Source organism: Schistocerca americana, unplaced genomic scaffold (assembly GCF_021461395.2).
Source record: "Schistocerca americana isolate TAMUIC-IGC-003095 unplaced genomic scaffold, iqSchAmer2.1 HiC_scaffold_119, whole genome shotgun sequence".
Classification (NCBI taxonomy): Eukaryota; Metazoa; Arthropoda; class Insecta; order Orthoptera; family Acrididae; genus Schistocerca; species Schistocerca americana.
Genome location: NW_025725253.1, coordinates 558954 through 569503, shown reverse-complemented (window position 1 = coordinate 569503; position 10550 = coordinate 558954). Strand labels below are relative to the sequence as shown.

The 10550-nt window shown below is 49.9% G+C and overlaps 4 non-coding genes across 4 annotated transcripts; all 4 read left to right on the top strand.

Annotated features, from left to right (window-relative positions):
* Nucleotides 1-3588: 3588 nt before the first annotated feature.
* On the top strand, nt 3589-3707 carry LOC124563115. Its single transcript, XR_006969902.1, has one exon. It is a non-coding gene; the product is annotated as a 5S ribosomal RNA (ribosomal RNA).
* A 1038-nt stretch (nt 3708-4745) lies between these two features.
* On the top strand, nt 4746-4864 carry LOC124563114. The gene has a single exon (XR_006969901.1). It is a non-coding gene; the product is annotated as a 5S ribosomal RNA (ribosomal RNA).
* A 1037-nt stretch (nt 4865-5901) lies between these two features.
* LOC124563113 lies at nt 5902-6020 on the top strand. The gene has a single exon (XR_006969900.1). It is a non-coding gene; the product is annotated as a 5S ribosomal RNA (ribosomal RNA).
* Nucleotides 6021-7056: 1036 nt separating this feature from the next.
* Nucleotides 7057-7175, top strand: LOC124563111. The gene has a single exon (XR_006969898.1). It is a non-coding gene; the product is annotated as a 5S ribosomal RNA (ribosomal RNA).
* The last annotated feature ends 3375 nt before the right edge of the window (nt 7176-10550 follow it).

Genomic DNA, 10550 nt, shown 5'->3' with positions numbered 1-10550 from the left:
GCGTTTGAGGAGGGGGTAGTGAGCTTAGTACCTAAATCGACTGCGACGCCCTGTATTGACGCTGTTCGGCCGATCACCTTACTTAACGCCGATTTTAAGATTGTGACGCGCTGTGTGGTTCAACGTCTTAAAGTTGTTTTACCGTCGGTTCTCAGTGACAGTCAATCATGTGCGGTGCCGGGTCGAAACATTTTTGACGCCGTTCTCGCATATCGCGACTGTATCGGCTTTGTTAAAAGTGCGCGCCTGCCGACAGCTGCCATCTTATTGATTGACTTCAAAAATGCTTTCGACCGCATTAGCCATGTATACCTCCGCCAGGTTCTTGTGCGGATGGGATTCGGCCTTAAGTTTACGACTGTGGTAAAGCATCTTTTACAGAATGCGACGTCACGAGTTAATGTCAACGGCCGCTTGACGCCGGCTTTCCGTGTTGAGCGCTCGGTGCGGCAGGGGTGTCCCCTTTCGATGGCCCTTTTTTCTGTAGCCTTAGATCCGTTGCTGCGGATTATCGGCCGCGAATGCCGCGGCATTCAGGTCGGGGCGGATCGCCTCGTTTGTAAGGCATACGCCGACGACCTTGGTGTTTTCCTTGGCCATTCCGATGACGTTGACACTTTATATGGCGCACTGCAACGCTTTGAAAAAGCCACGGGTGCCATAGTCAACCCTGCTAAGACTGTTTGTTTGCCTCTTACACCCCGCGCAAGGTCCTTACAGCGGAACTGGTTCTGCGTCCGCGAACAGCAAAAAGTCCTGGGCGTGCTGTTTTCTTCTCACCCACAACGGATGGAGGCGCTTAATTGGCGGTCCACGCTGCACAAGGTGCGTGCCGTTGCCAAGATCTATGCGGCTCGCACGTTGGCGCTTCGTGATAAGGTGGCCTTGATCAATACTACCATTCTGGCCAGGGCGTGGTATCTCGCACAGGTCCTTCCATTGCCTCGGCAATTGGAACGTGCCCTCAAGCAGGCGGTGTATTGGTTTTTATGGCGAGGTGACATTTTTAAAGTCTCGTATGCCACTTGTACTCTCAGCCCGACAGATGGTGGTTTGGGTCTAGTAGATCTACGCGCGAAGTGCTCTGCTCTGTTTTGGAAACGGACCACTGTTGTTATGGAAAAGGCCCCGAACGGTACCACTGCGGCGGTCTTCAATCTGTATCGTCCTCCATCTGCGGCGGCGCCGGTGAATGTCTCGCACATTCCCTTTTTTCTTAATTATGTGCGTCGCTACTATATGGAAAACAGCTACTTGGAGCTCTGTGACGTTCCCAGCCTTCGAGTCAGCGACGTCGCTTCTGCTTTCCGTGGGTCTACTGTGCGTTGTAAGTGGGAGTATCGGCTACCGTGGTATAACTGGGTCACGGTATGGAAAAATCTTGCCAGCAATGTTCTTCCTCCCTCTGTACACGCAGTGTGGTACAAGGTTGTGCATCGTACCTTCCCTACGAATGCGAAGCTCCACTCCATTAATCTCCTCTCGTCTGGAGCTTGTGACCTGTGTGCTGTGGAGGATACGCTTGAACACCGTTTCGTGTGTGGCCATTTTTGCAGTGTTTGGCATACCGCCCGAGATATGGTTCGCCTTATCAATCGGGTGGATACGCGCTCTGTTTTGCCGACAGACGTCTTAATCCCTCAGTGCGCCGCCTACCCGAATACTAAGAAGAATGCCACGGTGTGGCTCCTGGGTCATACCGTTTTTGCAATGTTTTCCCTGAAATTGACAACCGAATTTGACTTTCTTACATACTTATGGACTCAGCATGAACAAACTGCAGCCATGCCTGGCTATCGTGCTAATTTCGCAAATTTTTTGCAGGTTGCCCTTGCTCATGCTTTTACTCGGATGTCGATGGCTACTTAACATGGTTTGATGATTTGGTATACTCTTCTACTTTGACCGCTCGTGTTGTGTTTTCCAGGAACGTACAATTATTGAAATTTGTGTAATCAGAGGTACTCTACTTTTTATTCTTTGTGTTCCTTTTCATTTCCGGTATGGTTTACCTTCTCCTTGATTTTGATTATTTTTATGCTGTGGACATCGGCAATTTCTTTTTGCAGAACTTTCTCATGTAGGTCTCCCAAGTGGCGGCAGTACTATCTTTTAGTCTTTTCCTGTATTACCGCGCAGTGCCTTTAATTTCCTTCTTTTAGTTTCACTTCTCCACTTGTTGGACTTTACTCCTATGCTTTACTGGTGTGGAACTTTCCCAGTAATAGTACACCTGAGGAAGTGGCTTCTTTTTCTAGTTTTGTGTTTTATATTTTTCTCTACTGGACTCTTGTTTTTCTGGTGGATTACTTGTCTCCATTTAGAAGATTTTTTGGATTATGGTTTTTTCTTTGCACCTGTCGCTTTTTCCCGACGGACGTCGACATTCTCAAGGATGCTAACGGGGGATCCGTTTTCTTTTTCGTCTGTTCGTCGTGGGACATGGAGTCGACAGTACCATTATAGCTCATGAAGCTCGCCAATGGAAGGCGTTTTCAAAAGTAAAAATAAAAAAAAAAAAAAAAAAAAAAAAAAAAAAACGTGCTGTTGGCTCCCTTTCATTTACTTTTTTTTTTATACCGCCCTCTTTCCATACCACCGTTCTGTTGTGACAAAGATTCTTGCTTAAGCATTTTAATCTACTGTAATGACCATAAGGTGCGAAATTGCAGTAAATATCTCAGTTTGAGGGAGAATGTGCTAACCAAGTTCGCTAGGAAGTCTTTGAAAACGACAAAACAGTACGAATCGGCAGATGTGTTCTGAAATACGTCAGCGCCTGTTGTTGTATAGCGGTGTACAATTCCTACTTCGATATGTAATTATAAATTTATTCCTTAGTCGTCTCGTCTCGTCTCGTCATCTCCTGCAGACGTTTCTTGTGCTTGCGCTGTTATATGGGCCACGACCCGAGCGGCAGCGAGCGGCAGTCGAGCAAAGTCGGGACAAGTCGGGACGGGGACAGGGACAGGGATAGGAAAGGTGCTAATGCACTGCAAATTACGCAAACACCTCGTCTGAAGCGAGGCGAGGCGAGGCGAGGAAGCTCACATCGCCAGCAGTGGCGCCCTCCAACAAGACTCTGCCACACCCCGCACAGGCCATACGCCGGTCGGCCGCGCGCCAGCCCTCCTGCGCTGGACACCAGGGACAAGATGCGTCTTCCGCGAGTGTCGAAGGCTGCACGCGCCAAGCGGATGACAGGAGGTGCAACGAGAAGCTGCGCGTCTCACACACACGGCGGCGCGCCCGCTAATTCGGCAGTCGCTCTGCTGGCACGTCGGATTGCGGAAGGAAGTGCTTACAATTACAATTCTGTTCGTGTTTTATGTTGTAAAGTTGTTAGCTTGTAACGATGTAATGTTAATAAATAAATTTATAAATCTCACAACAAAAAAAAAAAAAAAAAAAATACACGAAGCGCGTCCTTCCGGCTCATAAGTTTTGGAACTCAGGATTGCGTTCGCGCCAACGTGACAAATTGTCAATAAAAAAGAATGCGGCTGCTTTCGACCGAAAAGTGTGATTTTGTGTGTGTTGGGATAAGAACCGAATGCGAATTCCGCCATGCGCCTACATCATCTGGGCGCCAACGGCCATACCATGTTGAGTACACCGGTTCTCGTCCGATCACCGAAGTTAAGCAACATCGGGCGTGGTTAGTACTTGGATGGGTGACCACCTGGGAACACCACGTGCTGTTGGCTCCCTTTCATTTACTTTTTTTTTTTTTATACCGCCTTCTTTCCATACCACCGTTCTGTTGTGACAAAGATTCTTGCTTAAGCATTTTAATCTACTGTAATGACCATAAGGTGCGAAATTGCAGTAAATATCTCAGTTTGAGGGAGAATGTGCTAACCAAGTTCGCTAGGAAGTCTTTGAAAACGACAAAACAGTACGAATCGGCAGATGTGTTCTGAAATACGTCAGCGCCTGTTGTTGTATAGCGGTGTACAATTCCTACTTCGATATGTAATTATAAATTTATTCCTTAGTCGTCTCGTCTCGTCTCGTCATCTCCTGCAGACGTTTCTTGTGCTTGCGCTGTTATATGGGCCACGACCCGAGCGGCAGCGAGCGGCAGTCGAGCAAAGTCGGGACAAGTCGGGACGGGGACAGGGACAGGGATAGGAAAGGTGCTAATGCACTGCAAATTACGCAAACACCTCGTCTGAAGCGAGGCGAGGCGAGGCGAGGAAGCTCACATCGCCAGCAGTGGCGCCCTCCAACAAGACTCTGCCACACCCCGCACAGGCCATACGCCGGTCGGCCGCGCGCCAGCCCTCCTGCGCTGGACACCAGGGACAAGATGCGTCTTCCGCGAGTGTCGAAGGCTGCACGCGCCAAGCGGATGACAGGAGGTGCAACGAGAAGCTGCGCGTCTCACACACACGGCGGCGCGCCCGCTAATTCGGCAGTCGCTCTGCTGGCACGTCGGATTGCGGAAGGAAGTGCTTACAATTACAATTCTGTTCGTGTTTTATGTTGTAAAGTTGTTAGCTTGTAACGATGTAATGTTAATAAATAAATTTATAAATCTCACAACAAAAAAAAAAAAAAAAAAAATACACGAAGCGCGTCCTTCCGGCTCATAAGTTTTGGAACTCAGGATTGCGTTCGCGCCAACGTGACAAATTGTCAATAAAAAAGAATGCGGCTGCTTTCGACCGAAAAGTGTGATTTTGTGTGTGTTGGGATAAGAACCGAATGCGAATTCCGCCATGCGCCTACATCATCTGGGCGCCAACGGCCATACCATGTTGAGTACACCGGTTCTCGTCCGATCACCGAAGTTAAGCAACATCGGGCGTGGTTAGTACTTGGATGGGTGACCACCTGGGAACACCACGTGCTGTTGGCTCCCTTTCATTTACTTTTTTTTTTTTTATACCGCCTTCTTTCCATACCACCGTTCTGTTGTGACAAAGATTCTTGCTTAAGCATTTTAATCTACTGTAATGACCATAAGGTGCGAAATTGCAGTAAATATCTCAGTTTGAGGGAGAATGTGCTAACCAAGTTCGCTAGGAAGTCTTTGAAAACGACAAAACAGTACGAATCGGCAGATGTGTTCTGAAATACGTCAGCGCCTGTTGTTGTATAGCGGTGTACAATTCCTACTTCGATATGTAATTATAAATTTATTCCTTAGTCGTCTCGTCTCGTCTCGTCATCTCCTGCAGACGTTTCTTGTGCTTGCGCTGTTATATGGGCCACGACCCGAGCGGCAGCGAGCGGCAGTCGAGCAAAGTCGGGACAAGTCGGGACGGGGACAGGGACAGGGATAGGAAAGGTGCTAATGCACTGCAAATTACGCAAACACCTCGTCTGAAGCGAGGCGAGGCGAGGCGAGGAAGCTCACATCGCCAGCAGTGGCGCCCTCCAACAAGACTCTGCCACACCCCGCACAGGCCATACGCCGGTCGGCCGCGCGCCAGCCCTCCTGCGCTGGACACCAGGGACAAGATGCGTCTTCCGCGAGTGTCGAAGGCTGCACGCGCCAAGCGGATGACAGGAGGTGCAACGAGAAGCTGCGCGTCTCACACACACGGCGGCGCGCCCGCTAATTCGGCAGTCGCTCTGCTGGCACGTCGGATTGCGGAAGGAAGTGCTTACAATTACAATTCTGTTCGTGTTTTATGTTGTAAAGTTGTTAGCTTGTAACGATGTAATGTTAATAAATAAATTTATAAATCTCACAACAAAAAAAAAAAAAAAAAAATACACGAAGCGCGTCCTTCCGGCTCATAAGTTTTGGAACTCAGGATTGCGTTCGCGCCAACGTGACAAATTGTCAATAAAAAAGAATGCGGCTGCTTTCGACCGAAAAGTGTGATTTTGTGTGTGTTGGGATAAGAACCGAATGCGAATTCCGCCTTGCGCCTACATCATCTGGGCGCCAACGGCCATACCATGTTGAGTACACCGGTTCTCGTCCGATCACCGAAGTTAAGCAACATCGGGCGTGGTTAGTACTTGGATGGGTGACCACCTGGGAACACCACGTGCTGTTGGCTCCCTTTCATTTACTTTTTTTTTTATACCGCCCTCTTTCCATCCCACCGTTCTGTTGTGACAAAGATTCTTGCTTAAGCATTTTAATCTACTGTAATGACCATAAGGTGCGAAATTGCAGTAAATATCTCAGTTTGAGGGAGAATGTGCTAACCAAGTTCGCTAGGAAGTCTTTGAAAACGACAAAACAGTACGAATCGGCAGATGTGTTCTGAAATACGTCAGCGCCTGTTGTTGTATAGCGGTGTACAATTCCTACTTCGATATGTAATTATAAATTTATTCCTTAGTCGTCTCGTCTCGTCTCGTCATCTCCTGCAGACGTTTCTTGTGCTTGCGCTGTTATATGGGCCACGACCCGAGCGGCAGCGAGCGGCAGTCGAGCAAAGTCGGGACAAGTCGGGACGGGGACAGGGACAGGGATAGGAAAGGTGCTAATGCACTGCAAATTACGCAAACACCTCGTCTGAAGCGAGGCGAGGCGAGGCGAGGAAGCTCACATCGCCAGCAGTGGCGCCCTCCAACAAGACTCTGCCACACCCCGCACAGGCCATACGCCGGTCGGCCGCGCGCCAGCCCTCCTGCGCTGGACACCAGGGACAAGATGCGTCTTCCGCGAGTGTCGAAGGCTGCACGCGCCAAGCGGATGACAGGAGGTGCAACGAGAAGCTGCGCGTCTCACACACACGGCGGCGCGCCCGCTAATTCGGCAGTCGCTCTGCTGGCACGTCGGATTGCGGAAGGAAGTGCTTACAATTACAATTCTGTTCGTGTTTTATGTTGTAAAGTTGTTAGCTTGTAACGATGTAATGTTAATAAATAAATTTATAAATCTCACAACAAAAAAAAAAAAAAAAAAAAATACACGAAGCGCGTCCTTCCGGCTCATAAGTTTTGGAACTCAGGATTGCGTTCGCGCCAACGTGACAAATTGTCAATAAAAAAGAATGCGGCTGCTTTCGACCGAAAAGTGTGATTTTGTGTGTGTTGGGATAAGAACCGAATGCGAATTCCGCCATGCGCCTACATCATCTGGGCGCCAACGGCCATACCATGTTGAGTACACCGGTTCTCGTCCGATCACCGAAGTTAAGCAACATCGGGCGTGGTTAGTACTTGGATGGGTGACCACCTGGGAACACCACGTGCTGTTGGCTCCCTTTCATTTACTTTTTTTTTTTTTATACCGCCTTCTTTCCATACCACCGTTCTGTTGTGACAAAGATTCTTGCTTAAGCATTTTAATCTACTGTAATGACCATAAGGTGCGAAATTGCAGTAAATATCTCAGTTTGAGGGAGAATGTGCTAACCAAGTTCGCTAGGAAGTCTTTGAAAACGACAAAACAGTACGAATCGGCAGATGTGTTCTGAAATACGTCAGCGCCTGTTGTTGTATAGCGGTGTACAATTCCTACTTCGATATGTAATTATAAATTTATTCCTTAGTCGTCTCGTCTCGTCTCGTCATCTCCTGCAGACGTTTCTTGTGCTTGCGCTGTTATATGGGCCACGACCCGAGCGGCAGCGAGCGGCAGTCGAGCAAAGTCGGGACAAGTCGGGACGGGGACAGGGACAGGGATAGGAAAGGTGCTAATGCACTGCAAATTACGCAAACACCTCGTCTGAAGCGAGGCGAGGCGAGGCGAGGAAGCTCACATCGCCAGCAGTGGCGCCCTCCAACAAGACTCTGCCACACCCCGCACAGGCCATACGCCGGTCGGCCGCGCGCCAGCCAACACCTCGGTGCCTGGCGTGCTGTGTTTACCTCGTGCGACTGGGCCGGCGGCACCTCGCGTGTCGTCTGCTCCCTCTTCCTTGTTGCTTTCTTTCTTTCTATTGAACTGTAAGTAATGGATATCGTTTACGATGAAAGTGAAGAGCGACAGAATAATATTCAGTGCGAGTTTGATCGTTCCGTAGAGAAACCTTCGGCTTTCGAGATCCATCGTTGGTTGCTTGAGGACTTGATGTTGTCTACTACTGATGTGCTCGGTATTCAGTTCGATACGTTTTTAAATTCTGTGTTCTTGAAACTGAAATCTCCCGATCTGTGTGATGCTGTTGTCTCTGTTAATGACGGTGTTCGTAGATTTCGACACCTTAACGGAAATATTAGTAATGTCACTGTGTCTCATGCTGGTTTTGGTCTTCGACAAATCCGCATATTTAACCTCCCGTTTGAAATTCGCAACGACACTATTTCTCGTCACTTGCGGCCTTATGGCACTGTTCTATCTGTAGTGAAAGAGAAATGGTCGTCTGCGTACATATTTCAAGTCGAGAACGGTGTGCGCAGTGTTAAGATGGTGGTCAGGCAGCATATTCCGTCTTTTATTTTGGTAAACGGCCACCGTGCGTTTGTCACGTACAGTGGCCAGCCACAGACTTGCTCATTTTGTAACGGTGTCGGACATTATCGGCAGGATTGTCCGAAGCGCAAACGGCCTGTTCAGCTACCACTTGAGGCCAATTTGCAAGGAGCTAGTTTTGCTTCCGTCGCCGCTACGGTCTTGGGTTCCGCCCCCCCCGCGCCCGCGCGGCGTGCGGCAGATGTTAATCTTGCTGCCGCCGCGGAAGCGATGGATGTGTCTGCTGATGCTACTGTCTCTGATCTTGCGACTACCGGCCAGGAACCTTTGTTCGCGGCTTCGGAAAACGTGCCTGCTGCTCTTCAACCGGTTGTGGGTGCTGTTGTGTCGGAGGCTGTCTCTGACTCCGTGCCGCAATCGGTAACCGATGTTGTTCCGTGCCCTATTTCGGACCCTGTTGCACCTATTGTGTCGCAGTTGGCACCCTCTCCTTCTGTGCCTGCACCCGTCGTTGTACCCTCTGATGTTTCTGAGCCTAATTTTGTTGCGGAATCACGCCATGTTTTTGTGGAACCGAAACCGCAACGGGATGAAGCTCGTTCTCGGAGTTCCAGTAGGCAACGCTTCCGCAGTGTCAGTAGCTCCCCTTCTTACGACGGGGGTTACACGCGGCGTGACCGTAGTCCGTCCCCGGTAGGGCGCTCCCCCGCCTCTTCTTGGGCGTCGCAACGCCGTGCCGCGCGGCGCGACCTCGACGTGGAGCTCCGGCCGCCTCAGGCTTCCGGCTCCGGGCGTCAGCCGCCGCGCAAACAGCAACAACAACAGTCGCCGCGGGCCTCCTCTCGCCACGCGCAGTCAGCTGATCTGAGCGATGCGGCGCAGCAACGTGACGTTGCTGTTCGCCATCTGCGGACTGTGTTAAGTCAACCAGCCTCTGCAGACGTGCCTGTTTTAGCGCCCGACACTGTCTCGGCTGTGACTGCGGCACCTATGTCGACGAAACGGAAGGCTGAGGATGTCCACCGACGTCGCGCTGGTCCTTCTATCCACGACCGCGTGTCGGTGCCTCCCTCCGACGTGCAGATGCCCGTCAGGGATCCTGTGTCGGTCGCTTCTGCCGTGCCAGCTACTGCCACCCTGCCACCCCTCTCCCCCTTCGAGCCTTCGGAGTGGGCGGAGGTTGTTGTGGAGGGTGCGGAGACATAGTGTGTGTCCTGTGTGCCCCCTCCTCTGTCGTGAACCTGCACATTCCGTGTTTTCTGTGTGTTTTTACTTTTGTGTGTCTTTTAACTGTGTGAGTCTATGACTTACGATTTTAGCCAGTGGAATGTTGTCACTATTAATCTTAACAAGTTGTGCCACCCGTGCAAGTTACTGGCTTTTCAGGCCTTTTTACGTGATCACCACTGCCATGTTGTCTTTTTACAAGAGGTGACGCGCGATGCACTTGTCTTTTTACACGATTTTAGTGACTTTATTGTTGTTGACAATGTTTTACCGGATTCCAATGCAGGAACTGCCATTTTAGTCCGTTCTGATCTTGCTATTTCCGACGTTGCTATTTTACCAAATGGTCGTGCTGTTAGTTGCACTATACTGGGCGTTGTCTTTGTTAACGTTTATGCCCCGTCTGGGAACGATAAGCCGGCGAGGGCTGTTTTTTATGGGCAGGAATTGTGTGCACTGCTACACCGGAATGTGGATGCTTTAGTTGTCGGCGGCGATTTTAATTGCGTTTTAGATGTTGTCGATCAGGTGCCTCGTCCTAACATTTGTCGCGAGCTCGGCGACTTGATTCGCAGTTTTCGGCTCGTTGATACGTGGCGTGTTTTAAACCCTGATGTTACCCACTATACTCATTTTTATCCCACGGGGCACAGCCGCCTGGACAGAATTTACATTTCTGCCTCGCTTTCTGCCCGTATTTGCCGCACGGAAATGTTTCCCGTGCTGTTTTCTGATCATTCCGGTTACCTTTGTCAGCTTTTATTGCCTCGTTTTTGTGTTCCCAGACGACAGAATCTGTGGAAATTTAATTGTGCTTTATTGACCGACGACCATTTTGTCCGGTGTTTTACCAATCTGTGGCATAAATTACTCGGGACTCGGCGAGGTGACTGTAGTGTGCTGGAGTGGTGGGTCGGGGAGGCCAAGCCAGTGATAAGGCAGTTTTTAATTGATTTTAGCCGCGAGGCGGCTCGCTGGCGTCGCGCTACGGCCC